Below are 22390 nucleotides of genomic sequence, written 5' to 3'. Positions count from 1 at the left end.
AAATGTATTTTTACATAGCATTGATAAAGTAGGTATGTACGTAATTATATATCACCTTATTTACAAGCATTCTGGAGAAAATATCTTCACTTTTCTACTTTTCTTACAATAAAGAAAATTAAAAGGACAATCAGTAAATGTGGCAGGAATTGTTCTCTCGCTGGAATTTTATGTTGCTATGAAAGAATGCAAAACAACAGGTTTGGTCAAATCTTGAAAAATACTTTTTCACTGGGAAATAAAACATTGGCAAATCCCAATACGAAAGCAAATAATATTGTTGTATTTTTTGCCAACGTAAACCTAACCTGATCCAAATTGTCCCAAACATTTTTTATTATTATTTATATCTTGCTAGAGCAATCCCGATGAGTTACAAAACTAGAACGAGAGTAACTTACAATACGTTTGATATCAAAATTATATGTTTCACATACGAAAGAAACAGTACGAAAATAATGTAAATTATAAGTTTCATATATAAAACGGTACAAAATTTGAAAAAGGGAAGTAAAGCAGAACAAACAAAAAAAGAAATAGACAGGGATATACACATAAGCACAAAGCCAAGGTAGGAATTTACAAGATACTGATACATATTTACCCACTAATACATTGGTGTAAATAGATTTTGCTCGAATACCAATACAGAGGATAGGAAAGGAGTTGGAAAGAAACAAGACAAAATACAACACGACAAGAATTGCGTATTTTCGTTTTTACATGTTTTCAAGACTTAGACAAGAAGTAGAACTTCGTTATAATTATTTATAATTAGCATCATTATTTTCAAAAAAATGTTTTTTTTATTTTACGATTGAAACATTCTTTTGATTTTAGAATTCCTTGTTCTGAACTTTGCAGGAAAAGTTAAAAGTAGTTTGGAGGTTGTTGTTTCAGGCTGTGGGGTGTTTTCTCGGACTAGGTAAATATTTTCAGATATCTAGTTGATACAAAGTTATATTTAGTTTGTGCGAACTGTTAATTTTACCGTAAAATGATGGGTCTTTGACCACGGAGATTATTTCATCAGTTGGAAAATTTACTTTTTTATTTAGATTTTCTTAAAGGATTCGAGTCCCCCACTGAATATGAAAGTTTGTATGACTTCGGACAGCTATTAAATACTCAATTTAGAGTTTCAAGCATAGGGGGTTTAGCGCGATCTAATCTATAACTTACCAACATCGGATCGATAGACCTAACTTCCAACGATTTTAAATTGAAACCACGAACAAGGTTGTACTGCCGAACGAGATATTGACACGAAATAAATAAGAAATCCTCTTACGATTTACGATTTATGTGAATTGAAATATCAACTTTAATATGCATTTCCACTCCGCATATACTTTTTGACACTAAAAAGTGAGTTAAATAATTAATGAGGTCTTTAACCCCAACTTGTTACATTTGAACAACTTTGGTTTTTCTAAGCCCGAACCAATGTAACGTCATTGGCCCGAACGGGCCCTCGCCGCGTATATGACTACTTTCAATTCTAAGAGCTTCGTTAGATAACCTCTGCTCATTTAAACCAGTAATTATACGTGATGAATGACATAATTCAAAAAGATGTGAACATTGACAGCTAAACAAAGCTTATCTGACACTTTGGAGACCGCGCTAAAATTTGTTATCGGCCATCGGAACATTTCACATCAATTGTTGACCGTGCTCAAAATCAACATAAAACCCCTTGAAAATTGCGCAAACATCAATTATCAATTTTATATATTATAACAAAATCCAAACTTACCCTTCCAAATATTTTTTTCTAAAAATTGTTATTTTAGACCTAAGAAAATTATTCGATGTTTAAAATTTAAATTCTCGCATTCAATCAATTTCACAAAAATCAAGCAGTTCTAGCAAAAGACATGGCGCATGTGTATATTTAGTACCCAATTGCAAAACCAGTTTTTGCAACCTTTGAGACTATGTTGCGTCAAAATATTTACAATCATGAAAAAAACACATAAAATATTGACTAAAATATACCGAAATTAAATATTATTCTTTCAAAAGTCAACTGTAGTAGTATTTACTTATCATACATGCCTGCCCTTAGCTAGTCTATTTACTTATAAAATACATATTGTTTCCTTGTACAAATATAATTGCTTAAAAATAGTAAGTATATGTAAGTAGTTATAAAAAAATTCCTTTGGTTAAAGAAATAGTAAAACAAAATATTTGAAAATCATCGGTAAAACATCAATCAGTCTTTTGGTTTTGGATAAATAATTTTTTAGTTGGAACTAGCTCACTTTTGATAACATCAGATAAATCGTTAAATAGCTTTGGTTCAAGGTATTCGTGGTATGGTGCTGTGCAGCTGTCGTGTTGCATCTGGTACATATATCTTCCCAGATGTTCTAGGTCTTACACAAACAGGACAGTTGAAAACTTTAAATACACCTTTTTTTCTTATACATAATTTTTAACAATTATTTTACAAGCAATAATTATTCGCCTGAAACACTCATCCACAATGAAAAATCTCCTGATAAAAGATACATGACGCCAACGGGACTCGAACCCGTATCCCTTCGATTTCCGGTCGACAGCTCCGACCACTGAGCTATGGCGGCTTATCTCTTATCCGCGAAATAATTCAATATATACTAGTGTTTCATTCAACAATTACTGCTTGTTACATTTTTTTACCTGAAAACAACCAACTTTATTTTATATGAGAAAGGCATTGTAAGTGCTAACTCTCTCACTAGATGGCGTCGAGACAAATTGTCTACATTTTTAGGTGAAGGTTCGAGTCCCATTGGCGTCATGTATCTTTTATTAGGAGATTTTTCAATGTGGATGAGTGTTTCAGGCGAATAATTATTGCTTCTAAAATAATTGTTACCCTTTGTGATATGCATAAAAAATCTTGTCTTAAACATTAGTTTACCAAAAAAATAATTCATAATTTTTACATCCCGCAGGACCTTAAATTTATCAAAAAGTTCAGTGGTTGGAAAATCTCTTCCTTATTGAAGACTAACTTTTTAAAGTTTTTTGTATTATTACTATCCGATACAAGTTAGTCTTATAAATGCTTCGCCATGCAATTACACCATACTTCAACACCGTATGTACCAGAGAATATATATATCAGAATATTTCTTAATCGTATAAATATGAATATGAGTTTTCTATTTTTTTAAACACAGTTATCTACGTATTTCTTAAATTTCGTTTCATGTTCTATAGTGATCCCCAGATATTTTACACCCAAAAACCTTTTTTTTCATTAAATTTGTCGTTTTTGTATTATTTTATAACTTATTTTACATCTTTTGTCGTTAAAAAAAAACCACAACTTTATTATACTTACGCTTTTTACATAAATCAAGAAAATGTGGGTTTTTTTTTATTTTTATAACTTTTCCAATGTTGTATCAACCCTTTCGTAAAATGCTTAGTAAATATCGCTAAGCTGAACATAAATGAAAGATTTAGACAACATCGTATTTTTATTTTATTTATTTTTTATTATTATTACATTTATTACATACAAGATATACAAATATAAAAGGAAGCTTTGACTGTCCAACTAGGAAGTTTCCCGTTTTAGGACAGTCAAATTGGCAGGTTGCGTGTACATAATTCCAGGTAGGTACATGTAAAATATAAAATAAAATTAAAATATAACATATAAATGTAAGAAAGAAAAATAGAAAGAAAATATTTTAGTATTGATAAGGGGTTTTATCGATCGGCCTTACAAGATACCTTGCGATAGTGGATATGTATCATTAACTTATATATTCAAACTTTGATTGTCTACGAAAGGGCTTTGACCGGTCAGTGGTTGAGTGGGCATAGCGCTTGGGTCTCACCCGAGCGTCGCGTGTTCGATTCCTCGGCTGGCTAAGTCCTCCATCACAACACAAGCAACATTTTCGGCTTTCTGTGGTGGTAGTAGGAGATTTTAAAACATTGTTGGGTTATTCGTAACCCGGGAATGTTTGTCTTTCTTTTAAAAAAAAAAAATATATATATATATAATTCATTGTGTATTACGATTATTCGGCGAAACATCATCGCATGTACGTATAATTCATTGTGTATTACAATCATACTGTGAAACATCATCGCGTGAATATACAATTCATTGTGTTTTACGATCATACTGCGAAATATAATCACATGAACATACAATTCATTGTGTATTACGACCATACTACGAAATATCATCGCATGAACATAAAATTCATTGTGTATTACAATTACACTGCGAAACATCATCGCGTGAATATACAATTCATTGCGTATTAAGATCATACTGCGAAACATCAGCGCATCAATATACAATTCACTGTGTATTACGATCATACTGCGAAACCTCATCGCATGAACATACAATTCATTGTGGGTTACGATCACACTGCGAAACATCATCGCATGAGTATACAATTCATTGTGTATTGCGATCGTGCTGTGAAATATCATGGCCCAAACCTGTAATTTATTGTGTATCATTAAATATTTATTAAAATCTAAGCAAGAATGTTTAAAGCTGTGTTTATTTAAGGCCCTAATAAAATTTAAATACAAAACAAAGTTTCACGCCCTGTTGACAAGGAAATCGTATACTTGTACAATTAGTTCCAGATGTCACACAAACACGTGCTACTAAGCTTGATTCGCGTAACCTTGGTAACTTCTTAGGTAAAACTAAAGCTAGGCTCAAATTATATTGTTACGAGCAAATTAATAGTATATTATTGTGTTTTACAATATTCAATGTACATACAATGGACAAAACTATTCAATCCTACAATTTGTTTTTAATGAAAACAGTTAAATAACTTACAATTTAATATATCAGCAAAACGTCAGCATAACATTAAAATCACATAATAGAACATATTTTTTTTATTATTTAAAAAAAATACAACCTTCCCCGATTACGAATGACTCGACAATATTTGAAAATATCCTAACATATACACGGTGTTATCTGACAAACTTAACAAACGATTCCTGAACTCGGTTCCATGATAACTCAACACAGTGACAATCCAAAGTTTTTATTGAATAGCCTTAAAGGTGTACCCTTCCCCCACTTTGCCCCTTGTCCCCTTTCCTGCTATCCGGGCCAAACGACAAGGTAACATTATCGTTGCATTTTGATCACCGCGAAGAATTGTCATGTCAATTATGAATACCCACAAATGTTGAACTCGACTGTGATTTTTTTGGAATCAGATCGATAGATACTGAAATTATATTTGAACTGATCTGTTTAAAAGGAACCAGTGGCTACGGAAGACCAGACCGAAGGGTAATCTTTTAGCATTTCCCAATATTTCCTCTCCTGTAAACAATATATAAGGCAACATAACTTCGTTTGTTACTTTGTTAACTTCTTTACCGCACCCCCGCCCGACCTCCGCACAATTGCGATCAAAAGATTTGCACATACACTTACTATTTATTTTATTTCATGGTATTTTATTTCACTTACTAATAATTGATTGGTACCTAGTTAATAATATTTACTTCACGTCGGATGCTAAAATTCCACGGGTTCTATAGATATTTGGGTGTCTATGGTTGGTTCCAAGTATGTTGAACATTTTTTTTTCTTATGTATTTATTTAATAACGCCGTTTTTAGGGGATTAATCATTCATGAATAATAAAAATTATATACTAATACAGTACACATTTACTATACATAACTGAACTGCCTCAGCAACAATCTTTTGTATTTTTAAGTGATAACTTAAAGATGTCCACTGACTCGGTATAATTATTTCCCTCCGTAAGTATTTTGAAACTTCACTTGAAATAGAGTAGATCTTCATTTAGATGCTAAGCTAAATTCGAATCCTGTAATAAATCGCTGAGGTGAAACAGAGAACAGTTTTTTATGGATTGTACCTACCCATGTCCTTTAAACGAACAACGCAAACTGTCAAAGTGCTATTTTTAACACCTCTGCCAAAGGACACTCCAAGAGGTTCACAACGTTTGGTGATTTGGCAGGGGTGCCCGGGTTCATCAGGTAAGTTGTGTTCTGGATGCGCTTGCCCACCAGTTGCGTGGCATGCCACATCGGGAGAGGCTGGTTTGGGACGACCCTTTGTCTCTCATCCTATCGCGTTGTGCCGCAGCTGAGGGATATATTCATATAGTAATAATAATAATAATTCCTGACCCCCATAGAAATTTTCAAAAAGTCCTAATAAAAATAATGCTTAAACAACCTCTAGACTTCCCCACTGAACGCGTATTCGAAGAATTCAAAGTTCCTGCATTTAAACACTTATTCATAATTATATTATAATATATTTATGGAAAATTCAATTATTCAAATTATAAAAGAAAAAGATAAATACTCATTCATGGCTGAAAATCGAACCAGACTTAAATATATATTTGCATGCCCTAAACTACACACTTCTTTTGCCCAGCACCATTATACCCACCAAGGAAAACATTTCTTTAAAAAATTACCAGAAGAAATTAGAAGCATTAATGATAAAAAAAACAATTATTGAACTATATAAAAAAATATTTTATGGAAATCGTTAACAAAAAACTTATTCCCCTAGTTTCACTAAAAATCTCACAAATTATCCTACTATACTCTATTTATTCTCCACAATTTTTTTTTCCTTCCAAATACAATAATTTGTATGGATTTTAATTCTGTAATTTTTTTTACTTTGCATCCAAGTTATATTATTTTTTCGAAAATGTACACTCCTCTTCCATCCACAAGCAAATGCTTTTAATGGAAGTGTAGTATAAATTAAAACAGTATGACTTGTAAACATTGCATATTTATTGTAAAAAACACAAATATTAAACAAATAAATATCTCCATCACTCTTGAACACGCTGACTCCTAGATTCCTGTCCAACCCTCATACCTTTTTCCATACTTCTTCTCCTTTCATTCCTTAACAAGACCTCCACCCAGCATCCCTAAAGATGACATAGGCTCTACATATACACCTATATACATCTGTTATTGTTATTTTTCTGTTGTCGATAAATCTTGCTTATTTCTTATTTATGTTATTGCTGTTTATTTACAATGTTTTATTATTACTATTACTTAAGTGATTTTATTTGACTTAAGGCTGAAAAAATTACAAAGTAAATGGTGGCATTTGGTTCTGACGATGTCACGACGGGCTAAGGCCAGTGGCGTACTGTACTGATGTTGTATGCAGGTGAAAGGGGCTGTGGTGAATAGAATGTGGGTGAGCGGAGTGAGTGGAGAGCAGTGGCGGATCACTGGCAGTGGCGGCCGTTTGATGTAGCCCGCTGACGTGCGTGCCCGGGCCAATTGTGACGTCACGCTTCACTGCGCACGCGCGAACTCCCTACACCCACCCAACCCACTAGGGGGAGGAAGCTCAGAGCGAAAAGTGGAGTTCTGGTCAGGTCATATTGTTAATTATTATTTTTTTGTCGCGTTCAACAAACAAGTTAACATAAATAAGTTGATTATAATTTTAAAAATTATGTAAAATATACAATGGTACCGCCGCCCGGAAACCATTGATTGGATAAAAAACACCTTTGTCATAGATCACCCCAAGTGATTCGCTACTTTTGGTGACTATGCAGGGGTGCCCGGTCTGCCTAGGTTCATGGGATTATATTTCTCCAGGTCTTGGCTGCGAATGTATCTGCCACCACCTGCTTGACGGGCCAGATCAGGAGAGGTTGGTTAAGGAAGACCCTTTGACCTCTCCAGCAAGACAATGTCGACATATCGCCTTGCACCGCAGTGGTAGAGATGGATTCATACGTCCATCACTCCTGGACTCAATGAACCCCAGATTCCTACCCAACCCTCAAACCCTTTCCATCCCAGTAGATCGTCTTCTTCCTTTATTTTAAATATCCCCTACACAGAATTCCTAAAGAAGACATAGGCCCTAGGGTAAATTATTTTCTACAGGACCTTCCGTGTGAAGGTAATACAAAAATGAAAACACATTAACAGTATCGTCGAAGTTGATTAAAAAATACGATTTGTCATAGGAGAGCATGTGCATAAGGTTTATACCGATCTTCAATGACATACTTCAGTGTTCCAGAAGCGCTCTGTTTTTGCTATAGATTGACAGTTGACATGGATAATTTTAACGAACTTGCACATTATACCTGAACTGATAGTCGATCTGTTTGTAATTTCAAAATATCGCAAAATAATACGACAACATAGACAAAGCCCTCCCAACTTTACTGCAAGTAACTTATTATTATTATAGTAAATATACAATACTACAGACTATAATAGTCTTATGTGAAATACGTTTCTCATGAAACAGAATGAATAAGAAAATAGCAATATCGGGATGATAACATTAATCCCCAAGCTCCTGACATTTCGCAACGTACTTGATAACTGTTAGAATGCAGTTTGCGCGGAAAACATTTTCACATTGTATTCGATTTCAGATTAGTTCGCTGTTTTTTAACCCTTTCGTACCCGTACTCGCAATTGTGAGGGTAAGTTCAATATTTAATATCGGATGGTGCAAATTTTTCTTTAGGTTTGGGACCATACTCGATCGATTGTGAGCGTGGCTAGCTACTTGAAAAATATTATTTTGCTGGGTAAATTACGTGACTAGAGGGATGTTCAAAGCAATTTCGCACCAAATGCATAAATGTGATATATTTCAACTGATGTCAACTGTTTCTTGAAATTTCATAGCAAATAATCAATAATTTTTGCTAACGTAACTACAAGTATTTTTTTCTATCGATAACTTGTTTTGGGACTATTGAGACTCAGTACTCACAATTGTGAGTATGGGTTTTCCCAATAAAAAATATTAAAAAAATAAATAAAAAAAATGGAATCTTCTTATTTTTTTACCTATGTTCAAATTATTACCATAAAAAAGTTCAAAAAAACCTACCGTTATTACCTACCTATAAAATACCGTTCTTGAAAACAGAAAAAACACTCTTTCATATTTCAGTATAACTAACGGCATCTTTAAAGACTGGCCGTGCTGTAGAAACTACCTTCAGCCTTACAACATACAGAATAAGGGATGCCATAGTATATGTTGTCTCCAGACGGTTAAGCGATACTTACCTACATTAAAAAAAACTCAGTCTCCATAAAATGTTTGTATTTTTATTTTCACAATGTAATGTTTATGTTATTTGTTACATACAGCATTATATTGAATCAGAACCCGCCCTTGTAGCGGAAAAGCTTACGCCTGCAAGGGTGAAGGAAACCGGCTCTGGTTGTGGAGGTAGCGGGAAAGGGAGTGAAGGAGAGAGGGGGTGCGAGGGAAGGCCGTAGGCTCTACGCCGAACTGAAATCAACAGGCTGCTCCGCTCTCCAGCCGGTATAATAGGCCCCCCTACCCCCACCCACTCTGCCGCTATATTTAGCCCAGAGGGAGCTGCACAGACGAGAGGATACCTTCTATTCAATTATGTCCTCCCGGTACATCCTCTAACCATTCTCCATGAGAGCTTGTTGTAATATTATACATTACATCACCGATAACGGGATGCTGCTTAATAATTTTCATTTTAAAACAAGGACAAATATTTAACAGCTCGTTAATGAAGTCAAGACCTTAAAAGGGGATGCGTCGCTCTTCTTGAAACCATTTCATGGAACCTGTATCCTTAGTTATTCTTGGATATGAGTGTTATGTTTTCATGGCGTCGTTTTATTAATTTTAGAAATTTTTAATGTTAAAACTCGTCTTTCACTGGTTTTTTACATTTTTCCTATCATTGTAATCAAATGATAGATAATTTATTTTATAATAGAAAATAATATTTTTTCATAAGAAGCAATTACTTTGTGGTTAGACATTATATTTTTTTAAATTAAAACAAACACTTTGTATTTAACCACGAATATTTATTATTTTACACATCGACCGGTTTCGCTTTAACCAAGCTTCATCAGGATATGATAATAACTAAATACTAAGACAGAGTTGTTGGTTATGTATAGGTTGACAGACAGAGGGAGAAAGAATATTATTAGACAAAGACAACATTATTTAAAAGAGATACAATGGATAATCAATAAGTGGAAGGGAGACAACAATGTACATGTAATTACAAGTAAATTTACAAACAATTAATGGTGATAGATTTTAATATTGTCTTTAATGGTTAAATATTAAATAAATATTCTCTAATGCATAGACGCAATGTAGGCATGCTGTGTCTGTTCTACAGATATTTCAATGGAGCCTGCCCCAAGAAGCTAGCAGCATTGATTCCGTATGCACCGGTGCACGTGCGCGAAACTCGACGAACACGAACTGAACACCCGTTCACGGTTGACGTTGGCTTCATGAGAACGGGCCGTTTTTACGACTCGTTTTTGTATAAGTCGGCTCGTATGTGGAACGAGCTACCGGCATCTGTTTTTCCTCCCTCCTATAATCCGAGCCTCTTCAAGGCCCGCATTAACAAATCCCTTCCTACAGCCCCTACCTTATTCCGCCTCACAACGCCGCCCAACCGGGTGGTGACATAGTTCCCCTGTCTGTACACTGCACAGGCAGGGACACTCTTGTGGGGTGTCACATAAAAAATAAAAATATATATAATATTTTGAGGTTTCACTCATTAAGTTATTCCACCAAAAAATATTTATATTGTTTATTTATTCGTGGAAAAAGTTCCTTTAGGAATCACAAATATCATACTGAAAGTAATAGTAAGGGCGCCTTCATTTTATTTATTTTTTGTATCGAATAATTAATATGCCAAAATTATACTATTAAAACCATTAAAAAATACGGATTGCTCTACTGGACCGCGTATACATCACACTAAATCAAATCAAAAAAACATTCTAAGTTATAAAACCACATTTGGACAATGAAACTATATTTATTTTGCAACAAAACCCCACGACATCTTATAGCCATTAAAACGAATAGAAAAGTTTAATCAGTACAATACAAGAATTAAAATATGGCTGAAATATATCAATGAAAAAACTCTAAAACAGATCTAAAAACGCATCTAATTAAATGGAACTAAATAACCTGTGTTTACCTCTGCACGGACCCACTAGTAAGGAGGACTAAAAATGTTATACTTGAATACACAATAGTTATTAACTTTATGCTTAAACATTGCTAATAAAAAATAAATAAAAGAAAATATTTCCAAACATTTATATAATTATAATTAACCAAAATTTAAAAAGATGCTATTGAAACCTAATTGTAAAACAACTTTTTTTTAAATACATGATATGCTTTTATGCTATTTGTTCTACAGGGTTTTCCAATAAGAGGTGTTATTTTGATATTCAATCGTAAAAGATCAATGGTTTCGTTGCTTGTGTGGCACGTAGCGCCGTCTTGTTGAAAGTAAACGTTGTCTAGATCAATACCATCCAATTTCGGCCATAAAAAATCATTTATCATCTCTCGATAGCGCAATCCATTCACCGTAACTGTTGCTCCAGCCTCATTTTCAAAAAAGTAAAGTCCAATGACTCCGCCGGACCATAAACCGCACCAACTAGCCACTCATTGAAAAAAAACAGGCTTTTTAACAATAATTCTTGGGTTTTCAGAGCCCCAGATGCGACAATTTTGCTTGTTGACGAAGTCACCGAGGTGGAAACGGGCTTCATCACTCAAGATGATTTGCATTTGATTCACTTAAGTGAATTTTAATAATAATTTAAATGCATTGTTGAAGCTTGTATTGTTCTATTTTTATTAATGGCGTAGTTTTTACTTGACAAATGTCAAAAAATGACAGCTTCAAAAGTAACATCTACCGAAATAGCGGGCTATTCAAAATAATACCTCTTATTGGAAAACCCTTTTTAATTTTCGGTTCTTTTGAAATGTGTGCTACTTCTGCAAGTTGTTTACCTAAGCCGTATAAAAACGAATTCATTTTATAATCCGCGTGACTAAATTAGGAACATTTTATTTTAACAACTAAGGTTTAGTTGACTTAAATTATGTTAAAATCTACTCAAATAGGTAAACGTACACAGTAAAGAATATACAGCAGTTTAATTCAATAATGGTATCAAAAATCATATCATTTTCAACGCAATTTTCTCAGTTTTCTGATGTAAATTGATAAAACCACTTGGTTCATCGTTTCCTTCGTTTGAAGGATCTAATTCGATCAGAAGCCTTCATTGCTGTAATACTCGTAGCTTCGTTAGAAGATATATTTCATTTCACCTTCAAAGTTATTTTACCCAGTTATTGCAGTAGGAACTTTCTGAAATAATTATTTTATTGCAAAACTTGTGAGGTATGAACATAACCCGTCTAATAATATAAGCAAGAATGTTAGGTTGTAGCCTGTGGATGTAATAAGGAATAAATGGTAATCACGTAATGATGTTTATTGAGAAAAGCTAGCGAAGAATATTATTATTTCCATTTCTTTTTTTCTATATAGGGCGTCGGAAGAAGAGTTCGTTAAGTGACGTCCTGTTATTATAAGAAGGATTTCTTTTTATCGTGTCACCTAATATTGTTTCTTTTGACATGGAACAAATACGATTAAATCTTTTACACGACACATCTCATAAATCAACGTAAAACCAATATATTAGGTATCGGATATGATTTTTTAGTGAGGGTAATCTAATAGCTTTTGATGGGCATATTATTTATGGGTATTATTATTTAATATTATAATATTAATAAAACAAAACAAAACATGAAACAAGACACAGAAAATAAAATATACTACCAAAGACTGTTCTGTAGGTTTTTTTAAGATATACAATTCCGTAGTACATTATTTTGATGTATCTCATAAGGTTCTGCCAGCGTGTTTAAATGTGTAAATATGTTATAATACATCGGCTTTTCTCAACTTTCTATAAATATAATATGCATGTATTATATATATGAACCTTCTGGAAGAAATTCTCCAAATGATAATATGACCCTATCAAAATCCTTTATGTAGTTTAGAAGAAGTAAACGCACCAACAGAAAGGCGTGGATAGAAACTTTATTTTGTACTATTTGGAGATCTCGTACCAACCAAGTAATGTGGAATCAAATCACTACGACAAAAATAATTTAAATAATTATTTATATTATTGATATTATAATCTTTCGCTTGAATGTTAAAGCAATGGACGGATCGTATTAATGGGTGTATTATTTTCCAAATTGTTACCAATCATAACATTTCTATCGACGTGATTCTAACTATGGTATTTCAACAAAACGATATCACAGTGTCTCGCCCTGAACCCCTCCGCAAGTAACGAAAGAGTTGTTTAGTTGGTTAGTTTGTTGGTTTCCATTTTGAAATGGATATCTCGACGCTACCCATCACTACGTTATTCTATAAATCCTTGTTTATTTTCCACGTAGTATCAATTGCAGTGAACAGCGAGTTAGCTGGAGAAATAAATGGTACAAACGAAATAACGTTGTACACACTTCATCACACAATCTGCAAGCTTTATTAACAAAGTGCTTCAAGCAACGGGCTTTAGTTCTTGACTCTATTCCTTTTCCATCCCCTTTCCCTTGCATCTGTCTGGCGTCCTGGCATCCCCTACCCGTGATGGAAATACAAGATAGGCACTACTCTAATTAGCTACAACAACCCTGACGAGATGTTTTCTTGGAATAATATCGCAGTGATGAATCACTTATTTTTCCATGGCAACAGACTTAGTATATTGATATCTCAGGCAATATGAAGACGCTTAGAATGTAAATATTTAATTTTGCAAGTGTGCCTTAATCTAGATAACGATGCGATTCCTGTTAACGCTAATCTTTCATATTTTTATTTACCCACTAGGTTGTTAGTATGTATTTAGATAATCTATAATAATGTTTGACATTATAATATTATGGTTTAACGAATTACTATGTGATATTTTTTAGAGTCCCAACTGCTCCCAATCATTTTGAGCCAGTGGTAGGGGGGACATATTTTCTAAATGAATTGTCAAAAAACACAAATTAATCAAATAAAATTTAATTGCGCACGCCGGGATTTGAACCCACCACCTTCGGCTTGTTAGTCAAGAGCCTTACCCCTAGACCACGGAGGCCTGATATTGATTAATCAACTAAATTGAATATAAAATATTCTTGTGTCCATTGATGGGTTAGTGTAATTTCGTATAGTTAAAAATTATTGTTAAAGGCTTGCAGGTTTAATATGAGTTGTTATAAGATATATTAATAATAATACGTTTATAATCCGTTATTATAAAAAAATATTTAGTTTTCCTTGTTCATTCATTGTGAATCGTTTTGAGGTGATTTTTACGTCCTCCTTGTATTGATGACCTCATAATTTTTTTTCACTAATATTTTTTTTTAATTAAAGAGATTGGAAATTTAGAACACTTAAAGGTATAGTAAATGAGGAATGATAAAAAATATGCATATAATCAAGTAGTAGTAATGACAAGTAGTAGATGTAAGTACTCGTACATAACAAGTGTATGTCGAAGATTTAAAACAATATTAATGACAACAATATCAAAAAACGTGCAAGAGGTGACATTATTTTGTTTGGTTACGTTGGTACAACTAGAAAAGGTTGATGGGTTATAATAATAATAATAATTGGATGACTTGTATAGCGCCGTTTTTGTGCAAAATCACCTCAAGGGCGCTGTACAAACTTATAATACATCTCTACAGTGATCTATGTTATTACTTAACTATTTATGGAGATAATATACAGTACAATACTTACCTGGTAGGTCACTTGAGATTAACACGTAATTAACATTATATAATTGTTTATTAGCGAAATTTAGATACAGGATTAAGGACATAATTGGAAAATTGAATATACCTAACTGGACTTTCTCTTAGGAATGGTATATTTAATTTAAGGGTACGACAGCTTAAAAAGGTAAGTTTTTAGTTTAGACCTGAATTCTGTTGGACTTGTTATGGATCTTCGGGAGGAAGTTTATTCCAAGCCTTCGGCCCAGATACTTCGAAAGCGCGATCACCAAACTTAGTATTTGGCTTGCGCATAGGTTCTATCAGTCTGCCTACAGCTGATGGTGTAGCTGATCTAAGAGTTGACTGCCTCAGACCAGTGTTTTCCGGGACGCATAGTTCAGAGATGTAGGGTGGAGCCATTTTGTTGATGGATTTAAACACCATCCAGCACAGTTTGTACTGGATTCTTTCAGGGCACTTGAGCCAGTGAAGGTTACGAAGGTGTTCTGAAATGTGCGAATATTTTGAAACCCCAAATAGAGCAAAGTTTAAGTAGAATAAGGTGGGGGCAGTGACATACGTAAAAAAGACAGTTTGTTGGGAAATTCTCCATTTTGATGTTATTGGTTCAAAATTCCTTTTCAATATTAATAACTTCATATATGATTTTGTTTTAACCAGGTTCTCCATTTGACAACCGGTCATATCAGTTCAAAGATATTTACAAAATTTTTAAAAACTAAATACCTAAATATAATTATTTTGATTTTCACCCATTAAGGGTGATCTTAGTCATACAAAGATTACATGCTTTCTTAAAACTAATTACATTTTTTTAACAAAATTACAGTTACAGGAAATAGACAAACTTATAAAAAAATACAGCAAAAAAGTGTTGAAAAATAAACAAATGATTAGTTATATACAGAGCTGGTAATTGTGGGTAATTAAACAATTATTAAAATAGGAAATAGACAAACATATAAACAAATACAGCAAATGAGAGTAAACAAATATACAGATGATTTAAAAATAGTGTCTTAATATAAACAGTCAGAGTTGGTATTAGTGATCACAAATTTGTATGGTACAAGGTTTCTTAAAATAGGAACCTGAACAACTGAACACAATAGAATTGCATAAACTAATGCATACAAATGGAAGTGAAAGAAATTTTATTAATGGTTAAAAGTTGAGGCTATTTTTATAAATAAATTTTGCAAACAAATTGTGAATTTCAGAAGAGTTGAGACTAAGAAGGCAAGGAATAATGATAAGGAATCCAATTTAAATTTTTATCAATTCATGCATGAAGTTTGGAAATTGGTCATTGATGGGACACATAAAAAAATTAAAGTACAGAAAATCCTCTGACCCACAAGCAAGGCAAACTGAATATGTGAAACCTGACAAGATGGCTAATAAAACAAGTGTGACTCAGTCGCATTCGGGTTATTTATGTATTTATTTATACTGGGTTTTTACAAACGATCTCACTTACGTGAGAACAATCCAGTTATAAAAACTCAGTTAACATACAAATACACATACAAAGACACATTAATTCTCATATACCTAAATTAAGATTGAAATATAAAACAAATAAAAATTCAAAATTAAAAATAAGTATGAAATACAAATTTTACAGAAAAGTAAGAGACGCAAGTAATACATAATATAATCAGTGCAACATATTATTTAACAATAGCAGTTTTTTTCTGAATCCATACAAATTATCGACAAAAATATCTACTTCAGAACACTCAATCTTATTATACAGTCTACACATTTGGGTCAGAGGGCTAAAATAGGCGATATTATTTTTGAAAATATTCAGATGAAAAATGCTATGGTGTCTTAAACAATGGGAATTGGGGAGATTTATTTCAATGTTGCTAAGACATAATGAGGTATCAAGATGGCCGTGGATAATTTTATGCAAACATATTAGGTCAGTCAATTGCTTATGTAATTGGTTATGGAAGAAATATATTTTTAGGCATTGAAGTGTATTTGTGAAACCAGGACTAGTTTAAGGAAATAGTCTTTAACTGGAATAGTGATATCACTTAACGGACCATGGGCAGTGGCTTTCTTAGCAATGTAATCAGCCATGTCGTTTCCAGTAATACCGTGATGTCCCAAAATCCAGGCCAGGACCACTGACGAATGAGCCAGCGACATGGACTGCAGGAGGTCACTGATCGAGCAGATTACAGAGTCGCCATTGGAATTGAGTAAGGATGCGCTTATTTTTTTAAAGCCATTACTATTTGACTCTGCCCAGAGTTTTCTAAGAGCTTTGTTGATTGCTTATGCTGCAATATAAAGATTTGGCGATATTTTGTAAAATGTTAAGTCGTCAGCATATTTTTCCAGATCGGATTTATAAATATTTTACAGAATCGGGCTTAAGACTGACCCATGCGGGAGTCCTTTGAATATTTGCCTATTATGGGTAGAGGATTCGGACCCAAATACAAAAACAGTTATCCGGGAGAGCAAATTGATAATGAATTGGTCCAATGCGGGAGGAATGCCAATTGCTAATAACTTTTATGTTAGAATGGGTATATTTACATTGTCAAATGCTCAACAGATATCTTAAAATATTGCAACACAATATTCGTTTCTACAAAAGGCCAATTTGATAGCTGTAACAAGAAATGAAAGGTTTTCAGGGATACTTTTACTCTTTCTAATCTATTCTCATCATTATTTTAGCTACTTAAAGAGAGGTCAATCGGTCTGTAGCTTAAATCTAGACTTGGGTATTTGCTACTTTTGCAAATGGGAATGATATTTGAAATTTTCTAGTCTAGGTAATAATACCCAGAGTCCAGAAAGATATTGATGAAAGAGAAAAAGTACGAAAGAAAATGTTCATCTGTGCGCCGAATGAATATTTTCAGGATTTCGTCCTTGTCCGAAGCTGAGTCTTTGAGGTCTTCCGAGGATCTTTTTAACTCGTGTATGGAAAATGGAGCATCTAATCATGAAGAAGAATTTGGATTGCAATATAAAACAGGTACTTCGTGAAGATTAGGGTCATAAGGGGAAGCTATTTTGTTAGGAAAGTAAGATATCCAAATACCTAAATTGTGCGATGACTTCGGCAGGGAAAAGGAAGATCCAAACCTGCAAATCATGTACCAAACCTTCCTCGCTGAAGTAGCAGGAGATATATATATATACTAGTATGTTGTTTTACTGAAATTTCGTTGTTAAAAGAATTTGCATTTGATTCGAGGTTGAAATAATTGCTGTTCGAAGTATTGTTGTTGGGAAAGACTACATTTTGGGAAAATGCTGTCGTTACCATTTGGGAACAAGCGTTATGGCCAAGACGGTCATATCCGAGGGTTTTAAGTGGACGAGAAGCGGATTTTGTCATTATAGTCTTCCTGTATGAGGAGTTTAGGGGAATACTGTTTTGAGATAGAGGAGGTTAAGAAGCGGCCATATAACTTTGAATGTTTTTTGGCGTGAAAGTTCTAGGCTGGATTGGATGGATTGATGGCTATGTAGCCTGAGCAGTTCATGCAAGTGGAGTGATTGGAAGGGGGGGCATTTATTTGTTAAATGACTTTCTGCACACTTAAAGTAGCGAGGAGAAGAACGACACGATTGCTTGAAATGGCTGAACCGACAATATTCATAAATATTTTTAATTCGAATTATTATTGTATCTTATTCTAAGTAAGTACTGAAATAATGGAAACTGCTATATCTACACATTCAACATTTACAAAATAAACAGAATGAAAATGAATAAAAATATATTTAACTATTTATTTCAGATTCTATTACTTTCGAGAAAATTTAAAGTCTCCCAATTATGATATTCACAATTGTGGGGTCGAATCCATACAAATTAAATGAATCTGATGACGTTGATCTTACTGTTAACTTTAACTAATTTTACTGTTAACTTATTTTGAGCATATAACTGATCAAATTTGACACTATATTGTGGCTATAATTTGGCATTACGTTCTCTGACAGCCAGACGTAAACCTTCCGGTGTACTGCTTGTACTCAAAATTATGCATGCATCAGTTGATACACCAAAACATTTTATCCAAGATTAACATTAACACACCATCAAAGAAAATCAACAATTAGTGTGAAAGACATTTTCTAAATTAAAGCCTACCACTCAAATATATGATATTTCTCTCCTTTACCAAAAACACTGAGAAATTTTATTACTGTACACTGCTCTAATGATGAATTAGACATTTTTAAAGACCCATTTAACACCATTCATAAAAGTTCTAGAGTAGTTTCACCATTATAAGATCCTTTACTAATACTTACGGAAGCCGTGTCTAACCCACGCGTAAGGGCCCGTTCCCACTTCTGTTTTCCCATTTTAAAATCGGATGCCCTATGGCCCTGTTCACACCTCCGTTTTAAAAACGGATCCGTTTTAAAATCGGATCCTACTCTACGAAAAAAAATAATTGTCGATTCAACCAAAACATTTTATTTGCTCATTTTTCAGTAGACGATCGTGCGCAATGGACGACGATGAAGTTCTTGTTGTCACGTGAAAAGAAAATTTTGGGTTCACCCAATCATAGCTGAAAGATTTTCTGTAGGAACTTTTCAAGTGTTAATTGGTGAGTTGAGAAGTGATGATCTAAAGTTCTTTAATTATTTTAGAATGTCTATCACTTCCTTTAACCATCTACTGGAACGAGTTTCAGAGAGCTTAACATATCAAAATACAAAATTGAGAGAGTGCATTTGTCCTGAAGAAAGGCTATGGATATTTTTAAGGTAAGAAAACAATAACAACTCAAATATTTTTATTATGTGTTTATTAAATTAATACGCTCTTTCGTGCATCGTGCATCTCATTTAAACTTTGAAAAATATATTTTGAAACAAGTTGATAATTTACCAAAATCGTTTCTTTGTTTTTCTTCTAATTACTCAAAATTCGGCATGAATAAACAGCAAACTTCTCGCCAAGCCGATAATTTTAATGAATTATTTTTATACCCTTCTGTAGTTTTATCCCACAGCACAACTCTTTCTTCGACCATTGGGATTAAATTTTTGGGATTTATTTCCTTATCCATTATTATAGTTTGAATTTATTTATTTATTTACAAAATAACCAAATACAATCACGCAGCGTGCCTGCTTCCTTGCAACTGGGAGCGGGCGGAGAGGGGTCGGGGTATGGCGGGGACTCTGCCGGAACGACTAGGCGGCAAGTGTGAACAGCTCCATACAAAACTATGAGCGAGAGAGTTCCGACACGATTTTAAAACGGACGCACTGCGCTGGCGATCCATCCGACAAAAAATGCCGGATCCGGCAAACCGCAAATGGCACGAAACACCGCTTGCAATTGATTCGTTCCTACATTACGGTTTGCCTTTCGGTTCGCGAATGTATACGTACCCTTAGAGGCACATCATTGGCTGGACGATAGCAGACAGTAGTACGTGTTCAAATCTTGTCCAAATCATTTTGATCAAAACTTTAAGAAGTTTGCGAAGTTATATTTTTTTTTGTTTATTTTTATTACTTTGCAAAGACAAACCAAAGAAGTTATTACTAATGTGATGAAACATTTCAAAACTAATAATTGATTAAAAACATTATTTATTAATTCATACAACATCGTATAAGGACAAGTATTCTGACCACATAACCACGAGAGCTATTTTTTTTGCATCTAGACGGCTATGGTTTTACTCATTGTTAGAAATTGGTACGTTTAAATAAATAAATATATTTTTGAGCGAGGTTAATATGAACCATCCTATACCCGAGGATCTTATAACGGTGAAACTATTCTACCATTTATCATTTCAAGCTGATAATGTAATGAAGCCCTTTATTTTAAAGACAATTAAGTACCAAAGCATTCTGTCTTAGCACAGGTACCACTAATAAATCTTTATGTAGATACTTTGCATCCTACCTTCTACTAATTTACTCGTTGTTTGATGTTGTTAAGATTTCAGATCACTTCAATAAATAAAAACACACCCGGTTTTAAAATATTCGTATACGTTTATTTACAATGGAAACAATTTGATTGCACTTTTTTTTAATTTCTACCTGGGTAGGTTTGTCTGGATAAAAGACGGCTCGGCCCTCGCTTGATAGTTCTGAGAGTACAGCTTTGCCCCGCGTTCGAAGTAGAAGACGGAAGTTTTTAGGAAGCTCGTTTTACTTATAAAAAAGAGATTAAACCAATACAATGACAAGAACTGTTAGAACCTGTGTTTACAGTCGAGCCCTAACTTAGCACCCTACCTAATCACCTAAACAATAGAAAACTGTTGACCAGTGTTTATAACTGCCTAAAATCATATAAACACTGAAAAATATATACGACAGCAGGGTTCAGTCAAGTTTCAAACCGAATAACTTTTTTTTAAAATTTAATTAAAATCAAATTTAATGATATAATTATAATCTCTACAAGGCATATGTTCTGATAGCCAGGCAGCCCTAATGGCACTGGGAAATAAACTCCAGGCTGGTGATGGAATGCAGGACTGTTCTTACAGAACTCGCTACCATCAATAAAATAACCCTAATCTGGGTACCAGGACATAAATGTATTGAGGGCAACAAACTAGCAAGGAAAGGGGCGAAAGCACTACTTGTAGGATCCAGCCGGCCGTAAGAGTAGTAGCTTGCCACACAAAATTACATATTGATAGGTGGATCAAATCCCAGCACTGCAAAGAATGTGAGAGGGCACCTGGAATGAGATAATCCAATGTACTCATAAAAGGACCAGTCCCTTGAGGAACCAAGAAACTACTCGATATGGACAGAAACTCGCTGACGGAACTGGTAGGACTACTAACGGGACACTGCCATCTCAGGAGACGCATGCAGATATTCGGAGTGAAAAACACCAATAAATGCAGAAAATGTGAAGAGGATGAAGAGACTCCAATTCACCTATGGTGCCAATGTCCTGCCCTGGTGGGAACTAGGCTCAGATACCTGGGGAGACATACAGTAGAATCAGAAGACATAGCCACATACCCAATAACAACCCTTGTGCACTTTATTAAAGGGACTAGGTTGTTGTTAAAGGATTGAAGTAAAATGGGAGAATGGGCTTGGCTATCAGAACATATGCCTTGCAGGGATTATAATTATATCATTAAATTTGATTTTAATTAAATTTAAAAAAATAAAATAAGTAGAGTTCTACGAATCAAACACACAACAATAAACCAATAACTTAAGATTTACACCATAGTAGCAACCTTAGCTATTTGCTATATTTTCTATATTTACTATACTACTATTGCTAGCATAGAAGCTAGCAATAGTACAGGGTTTTCCAATAAGAGGTGTTTTTTTGAATAGCCCGCTATGTCGGTAGGTGTTACTTTTGTGGCTGTCATTTTTTGACATTTGACAAGTAGAAACTATGCCATTGAGAAAAACGGAACGATACACGCTTCAACAACGCATTGAAATTATTAAAATTCACTTGAGTGAATGAAATGCAAATCAACTCGATTGATTTCGTCAACAAGCAAAATTGTCGAATCTGGGGCTCGGAAAACCCAAGAGTTATTGTTTAAAAGCCTCTCTATCCTCAACGTGTGACTGTTTGGTGCGGTTTATGGTCCGGTGGAGTCATTGGACCTTACTTTTTAGAAAATGAGGCTTGAGCAACAGTTACGGTGAATGGATTGCGCTATCGAGAGATGA

This window comes from Hesperophylax consimilis, chromosome 18 (assembly GCF_061612785.1).
Source record: "Hesperophylax consimilis isolate HC1 chromosome 18, BYU_Hcon_1.0, whole genome shotgun sequence".
Taxonomy (NCBI): domain Eukaryota; kingdom Metazoa; phylum Arthropoda; class Insecta; order Trichoptera; family Limnephilidae; genus Hesperophylax; species Hesperophylax consimilis.
Note: the sequence above shows the minus strand (reverse complement) of the source record.